Source organism: Salmo salar, chromosome 05, assembly GCF_965601325.2.
Source record: "Salmo salar chromosome 05, fSalSal1, whole genome shotgun sequence".
Lineage (NCBI taxonomy): Eukaryota > Metazoa > Chordata > Actinopteri > Salmoniformes > Salmonidae > Salmo > Salmo salar.
Window position 1 is genome coordinate 22641358 of NC_138295.1, and position 17047 is coordinate 22658404.

Genomic DNA, 17047 nt, shown 5'->3' on the forward strand with positions numbered 1-17047 from the left:
CCTTGAGGAAACCTGTAGGAAATGTTATGCTTAAGTAATGAAATTACCACATAAGAACATTGTTTCTTAACATTCTCAGAACTATTTGAGAACACTCCCAGTGTCAAACCAGTCGGAGAACGTTCCTAGAACATTACCAAAATTAAAATGAAATGTAACCATGTTTGAACTTCTAGAAAATGTTCTGTTAAAATAACGAAGTACTAAGAAAATAAATATTTTTTTGTTTAAGTTCCTTAAATGGGCTGAGAATGTTCCAAAGCCAAGAAACTATCCTGCAGCATTCCCAAACGGTTGTGGGAAGTATATATACAAAATAACCATAGGACAAACACACTCTCACCAAGCTCTAAGAATCATATGGTTCTCAGAACGTTATGTGCTGAACTGAACTATGAAGGCCTAACTTTCCCTTCCAATGGATACCTTAGGCATCATTAGTGCTCAAACATGTCCATATCCTGAGCTGTCAGTAAATGACTCCCATGCATCAACAAAGCAGTTGGCTATATCTGGTGACTGTCATGGATGTTATTGTTGCAGTGAGCAGTCATGGAGCCACCTGCACCAATTAGACAGATTCATGAAGCAGAACCTTCTGACATAACAGATCCAGAGGCTCCCATCACATCCAGCTGCTGCAGTAACTGACCACTGCTCAGCTCACATAGAAATCTGCAGAGGAATTTTTTTATTTTATTTTACTAGGCAAGTCAGTTAACAACAAATTCTCCTTTACAATGACAGCCTGGGAACAGTGGGTTAACTGCCTTGTTCAGGAGCAGAACAACAGATTTTTACCTTGTCAGCTCGGGGATTCGATCTAGCAACCTTTCGGTTACTGGCCCAACGCTCTAACCACTAAGCTGCCTGCCACCCCAGGTCAGAAACCAGGTCGGGCCCAAACACTGCTAAAGTGGACATATTATACACAAGAGACCAGGACAGACTACAGTATAAATAGAAACATATCTCCTTATAAACACAAAAGAGCCCCAGATGCCTTGCATTTAATCCTAGTCTTATTTACAAACCCTGGCAGCTGTTACCTGTAGAGAATTTAATCAGCTGGGCTTCAAACTGTGTGTTTCAAAGCTCTGGCAACACAAACCATAAAATGATATAATTCTACTCTTAGCTGGAACTAATGCATAAATTGAACAGCAAAAGTGAACGAGAAATGGGTTGTGTGATTTAAATTGAGTTTATCTTTGCTCTACATGCACGTCTAATTCAGAATGAGTAGCAGGGGAACCATTGCTCCTCTCTGGTCCAATAATAACACTCCCTCCAGATGTGGTGAGTTAAAGGAGAAACGACAGCCATGGAGCATCGTCCTGCACTTGGGGCTTTCTGTCCCAGTCAATAATTACTAAGTTAGTGCTGCCCAGCGCTCCTCCAATACACACAGCCTCATGGGAACAGAACTGTAGACATTGGCTGGTTCTATTGACAGAGAGACTGGAGTCTCTGCAGCAGTTCAGCTGCTTCAGCCTCGACACCAAACTACACTGAAACACAGGAACGTTTCTCTTCATTTACAAGTTTAGGAATCTGATTTTCAAAATACATTCCAATGATTATGTCTTTCACTCTAGATTATGGAGAGCAACACATGGTACTTTTTCACCCCATCATACTTGTCATTATTGTGTGTCTGGCAATTATACTGACACATTTTCTTTGTGTTTTTGCCAACAGGGGCTTAGAGTAGCACAGACAAGGCCCATCCTGAGTTTTTAATTCATGTTAGGATTAACCTCTCCATCACAGAGGTGTCTCTGGGAGCAGAACTCAGAGTCAGAGGTTCAGGATTAGACCAGTAAGGACAACTTTTACCTCATTATTGGACTGAGATCTACAGACCTGAGTGAGACCCCATATTTCACTGACATTACCAGTAATAATCCACTAATCCCTCAAATCTCTCCAAAGATGGGCGATTTCAGGAGAAATTGACCTTATCATGAGCACTTCTGCAGATCAATGTCTTTGCGGAAGCTGCATGGGTAATGAGCCACCACATCTGGAGGCGAGCTTTCCACTTTGGTATCCCCATCAAAGGCTTGTCTTCCAGGCATTTACCCAAGTGTCATCTAAAAACCTTGTGCTTTCAAGTCCTTTATGTTCCCACACTGACTGACTGCCACACATTCACATTTTGTCATATTACCAAGGTACTCTTCTGTTACACAGTATGAAAATAGTAACCTTTGAACTGGCTGTGTAATGTACCACTGTTTTTCCCCTAGTAGAATCCACCTTACTCAGTCAATAACTACTTCCATGTGCCATAAATAAAGCTGCTGTGATATAAATACATTTGATGTATAATCAGATTATTTGAAAGATAGTTTTGTCATATGTTCTATTTACATATTTATCAATGCTAATGAAGCTGTACAAATGTTTTTCAGTCTGAGGCTCTTTCAATTAAAATAGATTCTCAACAGGAAGGCTGTAGAATTGTCATTGACAGGAACCGTTTAGTATTAAGCACACGTTCACTCACACCTCAGTGTGCCATTGATGACCTTATCAGCTGAATGTCAAAAGGAAAGATTATATTTAGCCTCACTGAGAGGAAAAAGAGAACAGAGCAATGCCTCTCTGCAGTTGCTTGACAGATCAAATCCATATGAAAACCTTTCAATAACACAATTGCAGTGTACTATACATGGTGAGAGATGTAAAAAAATAAGAATGCAAATCTGAGGTAATCTTTTTAGAGAAGAAAGTCGATAATGTTTCTTGTTGTCCTGAAATAGACCAAACCTTAACCAGTCTGGGTATTAGACGTCATACTCTGTCTGGGTAAATTAATCTTGTCCACATTAGAAGCACATGCAGATAGTGTCCTAATTTCCTCTGTAAGTGTGCAATTACCCAATTAACCATATAACAGTGGCATAAATGTTTTGGTTGATCACCAAACAGATCAGCATAACTCGAGCCACAGAGGCAAATTTATGTTCTTTTCGGTAATATAGCCTACTGGAGTCAGCATTGAGCTCTCGGAGACCAACATGAGAGTGCACTCCATTGAAAGTTTAATATCCAAATAAATGGAAGAAGCAAAGTCCATTGAATGGCCCCAACTGGCATTTTTCATAGAGGCACTGGATATTAAGCCTTGCTAATGTTTCTCTGCTGGGTCGTTTTTGTCACATTTGACTGAGTGTATTTCATTTTGCTGTGCATAAAGTCATATTTTGGCCATTTTTAAATTGGACCATTTAAAATGTATTTACAGTGTTGTCATTTTCTATGTTTTCACAAATGTTGATCATTCCGATTAAATGTTTGATGATATACACTGAGTGTACCAAACATTAGGAACAACTTCCTAATTGTCACGTCCTGACCAGTAAAGGGGTCTATTTGTTATTGTAGTTTGGTCAGGACGTGGCAGAGGGTATTTGTTTTCATGGTTTTGTGTATGTGTTTGATAGAGGGATATTTTGTGTAGAGTGTTTCTGGGGTTTATTGATGTAAGTGTCGATGTAAAGGGGGTAGTTGATTTAGGTGGTTCGGGGTGTGTGTGTATTGTAGAGGGGTATTTGATTTATGTGTTCCGGGGTGTTGGGTATGTTCTTGTGTTTGTATTTCTAAGGGGCTGTTCTAGTTTTGTATTTCTGTGTTGGCCTGTACATCGCTGTACATCGTTGTCGGCCTGTACATCGCTGTACATCAGCTGTACATCGTTGTTGCTGATTGAGAGTCATACTTAGGTAGCCTGTTTTCACCTGTCACTTTGTGGGAGGTTATTTCCGTGTTTAGCCTTACAGGACTGTCTATCGTCGTTGTGTTTTTGTATACGTTTTTGGTTTACCTTCTTTATCCTAATAAAAGAAGATGAGTGTACATATACCCGCTGCGTTTTGGTCTCAACCCTACGACTACCGTGACACTAATATTGAGCCCCCCCCTCTTTTTGCTCTCAGAACAGCCTCAATTAGTCTGGGCATGGACTCTACAAGGTTTCGAAAGCATTCCACAGGGATTCTGGCTCATGTTAACTCCAATGCTTCCCACAGTTGTGTCAAGTTGACTGGATGTCCTGGTGGACCATTCTTGATACACACAGGAAACTGTTGAGTGTGAAAAACCCAGCAGCATTGCAATTCTTGACATTTACCGGTGCGCCGGCCTGGCACCTACCACTATACCCCATTTGAAGGTACTTAAATCTTTTGTCTTGCCCATTCACCCTCTGAATGGCACACATAGAATGAAGGGGAGGAGACATAACCTGTCTCCTCCCCTTCATCTACACTGGTTGAAGTGGATTTAACAAGGGATCATAGCCTTCACCTAGATTCAACTGGTCAGTTTATGTCATGGGAAGAGCAGGTGCTCTTAATGTTTTGTATACTCAGTGTATGTAGGAAAGCCTCACAAATGGTGCTGCACTAGAACCCACGAATAATATGGGGAATATGGAACAGCAAGGCATACTCCTCACAGGTCTGAAGTCTTAGACATGTGGCATTCAATTCCATAAGGCTCAGCAAGCAATACAGTTCATAATGAAAATTCAAGTCACAGGGACATGGTGCACATGCAGAGCACTTGTAGCACCACTTATTTCTCACCTGATGGCCCAAGGGAAGACTTCGAGAGGCAAGCTACAAATTCCTGTGCGACACTTGCATCTCCTGACGCATTGTCATAAACATTTGTAGTAAAAAGGTTTTGGCTTTTAGATGGCAATCACCTCACTCACCAATTCAGCTACTACGCACTTAGAAAAAATGGTTCCAAAAAGGGTTCTTTGACTGTCCCCATAGGAGAACCCTTTTTGGTTCCAAGTAGAACTCTTTGGTTCCAGGTTGAACTCTTTTGGTTTCCAAATAGAGCCCTTTGTGGAAGGGGTTCTACGTGGAACCAAAAGGGTTATTCAAATTGTTCTCCTATGGGGATCGCCGAATAACCCTTTTAAGTTTTAGACAGCACCTTTTTTTCTAAGAGTGTATTCGAAGTTATAACATTAGAATTATCGACAGCGAGAATGAATGGTGCTAGTCAAGGAACAATTGAGGCCTGGACAAATATACTTCACTCTGTAAATAATTACCTCAGCTAAAGCCCAACACAATCAATTAAGCCCAACACATACATACAAACAAAATACACTCAGTCGCCAGTTTATTATGTACACCCATCTAGTCCCGGGTCGGACCCCCTTTGCATCCAGAACAGCCTGAATTCTTTGGGGCATGGACATGTTGCTCAATTGGTATTAAAGGACCTAACATGTGCCAGGAAAACCTTCAACCACACTATTACACCACCTCCACCAGCCTGTACCGTTGGTAGGATTGGGCCATGGTCTAATGCTGCTTATGCCAAATCCTGACTCTGCCATCAGCAGATCATAACAGGAACCGGGATTTGTCGGACCTAGCAATGTTTTTCTACTCCTCAATTGTCCAGTGTTGGTGATCGCATGCCCACTGGAACAGCAATACTCCATCCATGAAAAGGACCGATGAGTTCTGCATTCCAAGATGCCATTCTGCACACAACTGTTGTATTGCGCCATATTTGCCTGTTTGTGGACCGCTTAATAGCTTGCACAATTCTTGCCATTCTCTTTCAACCTCTCATCAACGAGCTGTTTTCACCCACAGGACTGCCGCTGACTGGATGTTTTTTGTTTGTTGCACCATTCACGGTAAACCCTAGACACTGTTGTGTGTGAAAAGACCAGGAAGCCGGACATTTCTGAGATACTGGAACCGGCACGCCTGGCATGGACAATCATACCACTCTCAAAGGTGCTTAGGTCACTCGTTTTGCCCATTCTAACGTTCAATTGAACAGTAACTGAATGCCTCGATGCCTGTCTGCCTGCTTTATATACTAAGCCACGGCCACGTGACTCACTGTCTTTAGGAACTAACCATTTTTGTGAACGGAAATTGTATCTATTAAACTGGCCACAGAGAATATATATATATATATATAATATATATATACACACACAGTTGAAGTTGGAAGTTTACATACACCTTAGCCAAATACATTTAAACTCAGTTTTACACAATTCCTGGCATTTAATCCTAGTAAACATTCCCTGTCTTAGGTCAGTTAGGATCACCACTTTATTTTAAGAACGTGAAATGTCAGAATAATAGTAGAAAAAATGATTTATTTCAGCTTTTATTTTTTTCATCACATTCCCAGTGGGTCAGAAGTTTACATACACTCAATTAGTATTTGGTAGCATTGCCTTTAAATTTCGGGTAGCCTTCCACAAGTTTCCAACAATAAGTTGTGTGAATTTTGGCCCATTCCTCCTGACAGAGCTGGTGTAACTGAGTCAGGTTCGTAGGCCACCTTGCTCGCACACGCTTTTTCAGTTCTGCCCACACATTTTCTGTAGGATTGAGGTCAGGGCTTTGTGATGGCCACTCCAATACCTTGACTTTGTTGTCCTTAAGCCATTTTGCCACAACTTTGGAAGTATGCTTGGGGTCATTGTTCATTTGGAAGACCCATTTGCAACCAAACTTTAACTTCCTGACTGATGTTTTGAGATGTTGCTTCAATATATCCACATCATTTCCCTTCCTCATGATGCCATCTATTTTGTGCAATGCACCAGTCCCTCCTGCAGCAAAGCACCCCCACAACATGATGCTGCCACCCCCATGCTTCACGGTTGGGATGGTGTTCTTCGGCTTGCAAGCCTCCCTCTTTTTCCTCCAAACATAACAATGGTCATTATGGCCAAACAGTTCTATTTTTGTTTCATCAGACCAGAGGACATTTCTCCAAAAAGTACAATCTTTGTCCCCATGTACAGTTGCAAACCGTAGTCTGGCTTTTTTATGGCGGTTTTGGAGCAGTGGCTTCTTCCTTGCTGAGCGGCCTTTCAGGTTATGTCGATATAGGACTCGTTCTACTGTGGATATAGATACTTTTGTACCTGTTTCCTCCAGCATCTTCACAAGGTCCTTTGCTGTTGTTCTGGGATTGATTTGCACTTTTCGTACCAAAGTACGTTCATCTCTAGGAGACCAAACGCGTCTCCTTCCTGAGTGGTATGACGGCTGCGTGGTCCCATTGTGTTTATACTTGCGTACTATTGTTTGTACAGATGAACGTGGTACCTTCAGGCATTTGGAAATTGCTCCCAAGGATGAACCAGACTTGTGGAGGTCTACAATTTTTTTTCTGAGGTCTTGGCTGATATCTTTTGATTTTCCCATGATGTCAAGCAAAGAGGCACTGAGTTTGAAGGTAGGCCTTGAAATACATCCATAGGTACACCTCCAATTGACTCAAATGATTTCAATTAGCCTATCAGAAGCTTCTAAAGCCATGGCATCATTTTATGGAATTTTCCAAGCTGTTTAAATGCACAGTCAACTTAGTGTATGTAAACTTCTTACCCACTGAAGTGGTGATACAGTGAATTAAGTGAAATAATCTGTCTGTAAACAATTGTTGGAAAAATGACTTGTGTCATGCAAAAAGTAGATGTCCTAACCGACTTGCCAAAACTATAATTTGTTAACAAGAAATGTGTGGAGTGGTGGAAAAACGAGTTTTAATGACTCCGTCCTAAGTGTCTGTAAACTTCCGTCTTCAACTGTATCAACAGTATTACCATTCAAAGGATTGGACACATCTACTCATTCCAGGGTCTTTCTTTATTTTTACTATTTTCTACATTGTAGAATAATAGTGAAGACATCAAAACTATGAAATAACATGTAGTAACCAAAAAAGTGTCGTGTCTTTGGGGTACCATTAAACTGAAGACATGTTTATCAATTAACTCCCTATAATTATTATCACGCGATTAAACTGATGAATCGTTTAATTGTAATTAACTAGGAGATCGGGGCACCAAGGAAAATATTCAGATTACAAAGTTATAATTTTCCTAATATAACTTTCCTACATTATAACATTATATATTATATTCTATTATAGTATAGGCCGATTTATCTTCTGGTTTAAATGGTGTATTTTACCTCGCGTCCAGTCTCATTCCAAACGTCGTAAATTGTTGTATCTGCACAAACCCAGTCTTTACTAAAATTATCCATACATCAATTGTCTTAAAATCATTTATTTACTAAACTAAGTAATTCACAGAAAGTATACAAACAGTAATTATCATCACAAAGAATTGGTAGAGTAATGTGTCCTAGTGGGCTAAAACAGGCATGGCTGGTCTGATAGACAATGGGTCATAAAAAGTTCAGCTGAGTTCACAGAGTTCATTAATATTAATAATTGACATGCTAATCCTTTACTCACTCATTCGGGAACAATTGCAATCAATATATATTTACGCTCAGTGTGTCGTCGGGATCCTTGTTGGAGCGTCGTTCTGTTGGAGAGTTTTGTCCGCGTTCTCTCTCTCTCTCTCTCTCTGTCTCAGTTAGAATGAATCTTTCAAAGCGACATTCATTAATGTCATTATAGAATGGATGTTTCGTTGGTCTTCGCGTTCAATTATATAATTTCTAGCTGCAGACTATTAATTAATATCAAAGACTTGTTCTTATTCTGTCGGTATCAATAGTCTAAAAGTTAACCACGTGGTATGGTTCACTTTCAGTAGATGGGTTGGATGGTCAAACCTATTGGCCAACTCGCAATGGAGTGGAGGCCTGGTCTGAAGAAAGTAGATCAGGGTATAGTTTTATAGTGAACATGTCACATGACGCCTGGTCCTGTCTGTGTCCCTGGGGGTGTGCCGATGACTGAGTTAAGCTTGGTACAGAAATACAATTCTATCACATTAACATCAGTACATAGCATCTCAATGTATTACAAATAGCTTTATCCTTATTAATACATTCTATACAACCATGTGGATGCAAGTCTCATCGCTGAGGCTATTATATAAACAGTTTTATGGTAATATGGCTATATTGTCTCTTCTGAGTATCACAAAATTGTACCAAGCGGACCAGTTCGTAGCTGGATTCTTCACCAAACTTTCATACCTTCTCCAGAACCTAAATGTCATTCGGTTCCCCAATTCTGTCAGTTGGAAGAATTTCCTGTGTCTCTCTATGGGACATGTGGCAAGAGATTCTCCTCTTAGAGTTTTACAACCCTTTCACACAGGGCCTGGGTGGGGGGAGGTAGGTTGGGGGATGGTGCAAGGGGGGAGGGGGTCAACTGTCCTCCCTGTACTCAAAGAGGCCAACGTCATGACAAAAGTGTTCAACAAATCAAAATATATTTTATATTTGAGATTCTTCAAAGTAGCCGCCCTATGTCTTGATGACAGCACACTCTTGGCATTCTCTCAACCAGCTTAACCTCTATGGGCTAGGTGGGACGCAAGCGTCCCACCCGTGGTGCACTCCATCAACAGCAGGTGCATTTCAAGAGCGGCAAATTTGAATCCAAATAAATGTCAAAATTCAAATTTTTCAAACATACAACTATTTTACACCCTTTGAAAGATAAACATCTCCTTAATCTAACCACGTTTTACGATTTCAAAAAGGTTTTACGGCGAAAGCATAAATTTAGAGTATGTTAGGACAGTACATTTACAAGAGTTGTGTGTAATGTTTTGTCAATTCAAAGACAGGGTCACCAAAACCATAAAACCAGCTAAAATGATGCACTAACCTTTTACAATCTCCATCAGATGACACTCCTAGGACATTATGTTAGACAATGCATGCATTTTTAGTTCTATCAAGTTCATATTTATATCCAAAAACAGCGTTTTACTATGGCATTGATGTTGAGGAAATCGTTTCCCTCCAATAACCGGCAGTCAAGTCAGCACCACAAATTAAATAATTAAAATTAGAAAACATTGGTAAAATATTATATTGTCATTTAAAGAATTATAGATTTACATCTCTTGAACGCAATCAACTTGCCAGATTTAAAAATAACCTTACTGGGAAATCACACTTTGCAATAATCTGAGCACTGCGCCCAGAAAAATACGCGTTGCGATACAGACTAGCCGTCATGTTGGGGAGATCTAAAATCAAAAATACTATGTAAATAATCCATTACCTTTGATTCTCTTCATCAGATGTCACTTCCAGGTATCACAGGTCCATAACGAATGTAGTTTTGTTCAAAAAAGCTCATCATTTATGTCCAAAAATCTCCGTCTTGTTAGCACATGATCTAAAGCCCGCCGGACTTCACTCAAAAATATATTTACGTTCGTTCAAACATGTCAAACGTTGTATAGCATAAATCATTAGGGCCTTTTTTAACCAGAACATGAATAATATTCAAGGTGGACGAATGCATTCTCTTTTATAACGTATTGGAACGAGGGTACCCAACATGAACTCATGTACCCAGGTGTCTAATGGGCCATCATCGTTCCATGGCTCTTGTTCGGTCAGATCTCCCTCCAGAAGACTCAAAACACTTTGTAAAGGCTGGTGACATCTAGTGGAAGCAATAGGAAGTGCCAAAATATTCCTCAGCCCCTGTGTTTTTCAATGGCATAGGTTTAAAGGTAATACAACACATCAGGTATCCACTTCCTGTCAGAAAATGTCTCAGGGTTTTGCCTGCCAAATGAGTTCTGTTATACTCACAGACATCATTCAAACAGTTTTAGAAAATGTAGGGTGTTTTCTATCCATATATAATAAGTATATGCATATTCTAGTTACTGGGTAGGATTAGTAACCAGATTAAATCGGGTACATTTTTTTATCCAGCCGTGCAAATACTGCCCCCTAGTCCCAACAGGTTAAGGACCTGGAATGCATTTCAATTAACAGGTATGCTTTGGTGAAAGTTAATTTGTGGAATTTCTTTCCTTCTTAATGTGTTTGAGCCAATCAGTTGTGTTGTGACAAGGTATGGGTGGTATACAGAAGATAGCCCTATTTGGTAAAAGACCAAGTCCATATTATGGCAAGAACAGCTGAAGTAAGCAAGGAGAAATGACAGTCCATCGTTACTTTATTAAGACATGAAGGTCAGTCAATGCGGGACATTTCTAGGACTTTGAAAGTTTCTTCAAGTGCAGTCCCAAAAACCATCAAGCGCAATGATGAAACTGGATCTCATGAGGACCACCAGAGGAAAGGAAGACCCAGAGTTATCGCTGCTGCAGAGGATAAGTTCATTAGAGTTTCCAGCCTTCAGTCCAAACAAATGCTTCACAGAGTTCAAGAAATAGACACATCTCAACATCAACTGTTCAGAGAAGACTCTGTGAATCAGTCCTTCATGGTTGAATTGCTGCAAAGAAACCACTACTAAAGGAAACCAATAAGAAGAGATTTGCCTGGGCCAAGAAACACGAGCAATGGACATTGCAGTGGAAATCTGTCCTTTGGTCTGGAGTCCAAATTTGCGATTTTTGGTTCCAACCACCGTGTTTTTGTGAGACGCAGAGTAGATGAACGGATGATCTCCGCATGTATGGTTCTCAGCGTGAAGCATGGAGGAGGAGGTGTTATGGTGTGGTGGTGCTTTGCTGGTGAAACTGTCTGTGATTTATTTTGAATTCAAGGCACACATAACCAGCATGGCTACCACAGCATTCTGCAGCGATATGCCATCTCATCTGGTTTGGGCTTAGTGGGGCTATTATTTGTTTTTCAACAGGACAATGACCCAACACACCTCCAGGCTGTGTAAGGGCTATTTGACTGAGAAGGAGAGTGATGGAGCGCTGCCTCAGATGACCTGGCCTCCACAACCACCCACCCTCAACCCAATTGAGATGGTTTGGGATGAGTTGGACCGCAGAGTGAAGGAAAAGCAGCCAACAAGTGCTCAGCATATGCGGGAACTCCTTCAAGACTATTGGAAAAGCATTCCAGGTGAAGCTAGTGTGCAAAGCTGTCAAGGCAAAGGGTGGCTACTTTGAAGACTCTAAAATCGAAAATAATTTGATTGTTTCACACTTTTTTGGTTACTACATGATTCCATATGTGTTATTTCATAGTTTTGATGTCTTCACTATTATTATTTACTGAATTTATTATTACTTGAACTCTGTATGTATTTCTTACTTTTGTTTTTCTTTTGAAGTGCAGCCCATACCTGTACCCCCTCCCCCCTCCAGTCAAAAAATGAAATAAAAATAACAACTTGGTCCAAAAAGTTTTTAGGATGCCTACTGGTATTGCCTTGTGTATTGAGAACAGTTCCCTCAACCGTGCACATTTAAGAGATTGGATGGAAGAAAACCTGAGCTCACCCTGTGACAGACAGTTACAGTTATCTCAGCAGCAACTGTAACAGTCATGTATGATCAATCTAAATAGCATTAGAACTGCATGGAAAATACTATTCCATGTGACAGCTGGAGGGAATATAGCAATCAAGACACAATCAACAACAATGTCCTGGTATATAGGGACCCACAGCTACTCATGTCTAAAAGAACCATTCAATCACCTTTTGCCTGATTGGATTAATCTTCTGAATAGGATCCATTTCTCCTGGATTCTAGTAAACATACCATCAGGCGATTGGAAACACCAGTCTCTCTGTGATGCACCACCGTGGGCTTGTGTGAATCATGAAAAGACAACATTTGATTGCATGTAAACATTTGCTCATCAGTTTATAGGAAGTAGGCCCTCTCCACTGTGTTGCACTGATGCCTACAGGCATGATCAGAGCACTTCTTGGGTGTTGTTGCTAGGATACAAAACTTTTACTGTGAATCACAGTGGACATGATGAGGTTTGTGCAGTCCTGAAACTCGAAATGCTTCGCACCATTCCACACATTGTGTACTCCAAAAATACTTGGGATGCAAGGCAGTGTAACATCTAATGAGAAAAACAGAGTGGCTCAGAGTGGAAAAGTAGTGCACCTTCGGAGGAAATAGGATGCCTGTGGAGGTGTAGGTATCCACAGACTCACACGTTTACACTGCTGACAGGGAAAGGCATGTTTTCTACAGTGTACAGCAGGTTATTCCATGTAGGCAATCTCCTTTTCATGTTCTGACTGGACTTTTTACTGTTAAGCCTATATAGCCTATATTGTAGCTTGCAGTAAAATCAATGTAACGTGTAGTAAATTGTTTACAACATGCATGATCTGAGTGTACATTAGCTATTCACTGGGGCAAGTGGGGACACTTCAGGCTAAGGAGTAAGTTTCACACATCCACATGTGCAACATAGGCTTAATCTGTGTACAGGAAACCGCCCCTTAGACTTTTCAGTGGAGGCTGTGATACATTTTTAAGTGGTTCCTAAATAGGTTTCTAATGAGGGATTTTAACTCAAATGTGTCAACCTAAAACATCTGACTTTCCGCTGGGACCTACCTGATATCTACTCACTGTGTGTATTATCTTGCTTCTAAAGGTCAGTCATCAATAATGTATTCAACAATGGGAATGTAATGTAGCCAGGCCTGTACTATACAAATAATGCAATATTTGTAGCACTGTATTGTGTTAGACAGTACAGTTTTCTATACTGAAAAAACAAACTACTCACATTTCAACTATATTTAATCTTCTGAAGGTATTATAGAAGCCAGTTTGAAGGTAACAAAAAGAAGCTAAATATACCAAGTTGTTGACTCTGGTACGTTTTGTTCTACAACAAATGTTCACAATGCCTGGGAATGGAGAATAAAGCTTTGAGCTGCACTGTAGGCTAAAGGAGCAATCTACAGATAACAGCACATCCTCCCCTGCTGTTAACCAAGTAACAGCACATCCTCCCCTGCTGTTAACCAGATAACAGCACATCCTCCCCTGATGAGACAAAGATGGTAATGGTATTATCACCCAGTTGGGAATATTAACGGATCATTATATGGTGATAAACTCCCCAGATCAGAATAAATACCATACAGTTAGACAAACCACAGTTGTACATGTGTGCTAGACATTGGTGGAAATATATTGTTATTGATGCACTGTTAATACAGACTAAAATAGATGTCCTAGATGGCAAATAATGATTACAAGACAAGGTATAGCCCTAATCCATTGCAAACACCCCAAGATGCATAAGTCCACATCTAAATGTCATAACATGTCAAATATAATCACATGCCTTGGGGGTGGGGGTGGGGCATTAGTGATGAACTGACTGTAAATGGTCCAAATAGTTAATGATGTGGGATTGCGGAGCATGCTGGCACATTTGATAATCCCCCTGTAATGAGAATACACTGGATATCACTGGCTTTGTTCATATTCCGACATTACACACTGAGCTTATTAATGATCACAACAGTAACCATAGAGCCACGAGGCAGGACACGACTACCAGGCATGCAGTCTCCTACTTCCCTTTTACTGCAGTTGGATAAATCAGTGTTTGAAACAAATGTATACAGCTCACACACATGGTTATGAGCTTAAAAAATTGAAGACACCTGTACCATGTCAGGTATAGAGTTTAAATCTATTAAATAATGAGTGTGCATCCCAGTATTACATTTTATATACATCACAAAAGACTGATATATAACACAACCGTTTGACATTGAAACATCGGATTTTCAACTGGTTTTTTAAAATAATATTTATAAATTATGACATTTTTTTTAAATGTTAATATTCCACCCACTAGGTCACCTTACTGCAGGAAATGGCCACAAAAGAAGACAAATAAGCATAAGAAAGCCTCAGTAAGGCTGTTCCTAAAGGCTACCCTATTCACTATTTAGTGCACTACTTTTGACTAGGGCCCATAGGGCTCTGTTCACTATACAGTACATTCGGAAAGTATTCTCACCCGTTGAATTTTTCCACATTTTGTTATGTTACAGGCTTATTCTAAAATTGATTAAATTTTTATTTTTTTCTCATCAATCTACACACAATACCCCATACTGACAAAGCAAAAACAGGGTTTTAGAATCGAGTCTTCTTGGGTATGACTCTACAAGCTTGTCACACCTGTATTTGGGAAGATTCCATATGGTAGACTTGAATTACTATTTATTTAGTTTCATTCCACAATGGTATTACATTTTTTCAATATCAACTCACAGGGGTAAAGAAGTGTCCCCACTAGACATTGATTTCAAACAGTTAATTTAGAATCCCATAGAGTGAGAGGTCGAATAGAATGTTCTATATAGAGAGAGACAGGTCATTTTAGTAGTATGCCATACAGAGCATTCGAAAAGTATTCAGACCCCTTTTACTTTTTCAACATTTTGTTATGTTACAGCCTTATTCTAAAATTGATTAAATGTATTTAAATTGATCAATCTACACACAATACTAATGACAAAGCAAAAACAGGTTTTTAGACATTTTTGCATGATATCACATTTACATAAGTATTCAGACTATTTACTCAGTACTTTGTTGAAGCACCTTTGGGAGCGATTTACAGCCTTGAGTCTTCTTGGGTATAACGCTACAAAGCTTGGCACACCTGTATTTGGGGAGTTTCTCCCTTCTCTGCAAATCCTCTCAAGCTCTGTCAGATTGGATGGGGAGCGTCGCTGCACAGCTATTTTCAGGTCTGTCAGCAAATGTTCGATCGGGTTCAAGTCCGGGCTCTGGCTGGGACACTCAAGGACATTGAAACTTGTTGCGAAGCCACTCCTGCATTGTCTTGACTGTGTGCTTAGGGTCGTTGTCCTTTTGGAAGGTGAACCTTCGCCCCAGTCTGAGGTCCTAAGTGCTCGGAGCAGATTTTCATCAAGGATCTCTCTGTACTTTGCTCCATTCATCTTTTCCTCGATCCTGACTAGTCTCCCAGTCCCTGCCGCTGAAAAACCTCCCCACAGCATGATACTGCCACCACCATGCTTCACCGTAGGGACGGTCCCAGGTTTCCTCCAAACGTGACTCTTGGCATTCAGACCAAAGAGTTAAATCTTGGTTTCATCAGACCAGAGAATCTTGTTTCTCATGGTCTGAGAGTCCTTTAGATGCCTTTTGGCAAACTCCCAGTGGGCTGTGATGTACCTTTTACCTGACTGGTGGAGTGCTGCAGAAATGGTTGTTCTTCTGGAAGGTTCTCCCATCTCCACAGAGGAATGCTGGAGCTCAGTCAGAGTGACCATCGGGTTCTTGGTCAACTCCCTGACCAAGGCCCTTCTCCCCCAATTGCTCAGTCTGGCTGGGCGACCTTCTCTAAGAAGTGTCTTGGTGGTTCCAAACTTCTTCCTTTTAAGAATGATGGAGGCCACTGTGTTCTTGGGGACCTTCAATGCTGCACACATTTTTGGTACCCTTCTTCAGATCTGTGCCTTGACACAATCCTATCTCGGAGCTCTACAGACAATTACTTCAACCTCATTTCTGAAAGAAATTTTGAAAATCAGTTTTTGCTTTGTATTATGGGGTATTGGGTGTATTGATGATAAAAAAAATATATTTGTTTAATCAATTTTAGAATAAGGCTGTAACGTAGCAAAATGTGGTAAAAGGAAAGGGGTCTGGGATACAAACCATGTCCCCACACTGGGAGAATACACTGCACCCCATCAAGAGACCAATGCCATTACTAATTAGTCTCATAAAAACATGACAAATAACTACAAGTGATGAATGTATATAGCCTACAGTTACAGTATGTAAGCTTGTGTACCTGTATGGGTTCAGGCCTAAAGGAGACATATGCCTCTGGGAGAAATTATGAGATGGGTGTTGATTGCACAGTGGTTTGTTGGCAGGGCAGGAGTGGAACATATCACAGGTGAGTGCCACCATCAGGTCAAACAGACTGCTGTGTTATTACAGATCAGACAAGGCCCAAGGCTGGGTGGCATGCACATATACGGCATGTTAGGTTAGATACTGGATACCTTCTACCAGTCTGATCATATGGAAGACTGAATCATGAGATTTATAGTAGTAATCTAACAAGCACTTCTTAACATTTTCTTCATGATATTTTCAACTCTTCAACCACATATCATTTTGCATCTGATATATTTTATTATGGGAGTGGACATTAAGAACATTTTGGCATTGCTTTTATGCATATTTTTCCTCTTCTCCTCTGTACTGGCATTGTAAATCATGACCATATCTGTTAAATATTATTGTATTAATTTGACAGTGACTCCCAGAGAACCCATTAAAAGACTCTAATATGAATAATTTGACAGCTGTAAAATCGGATAA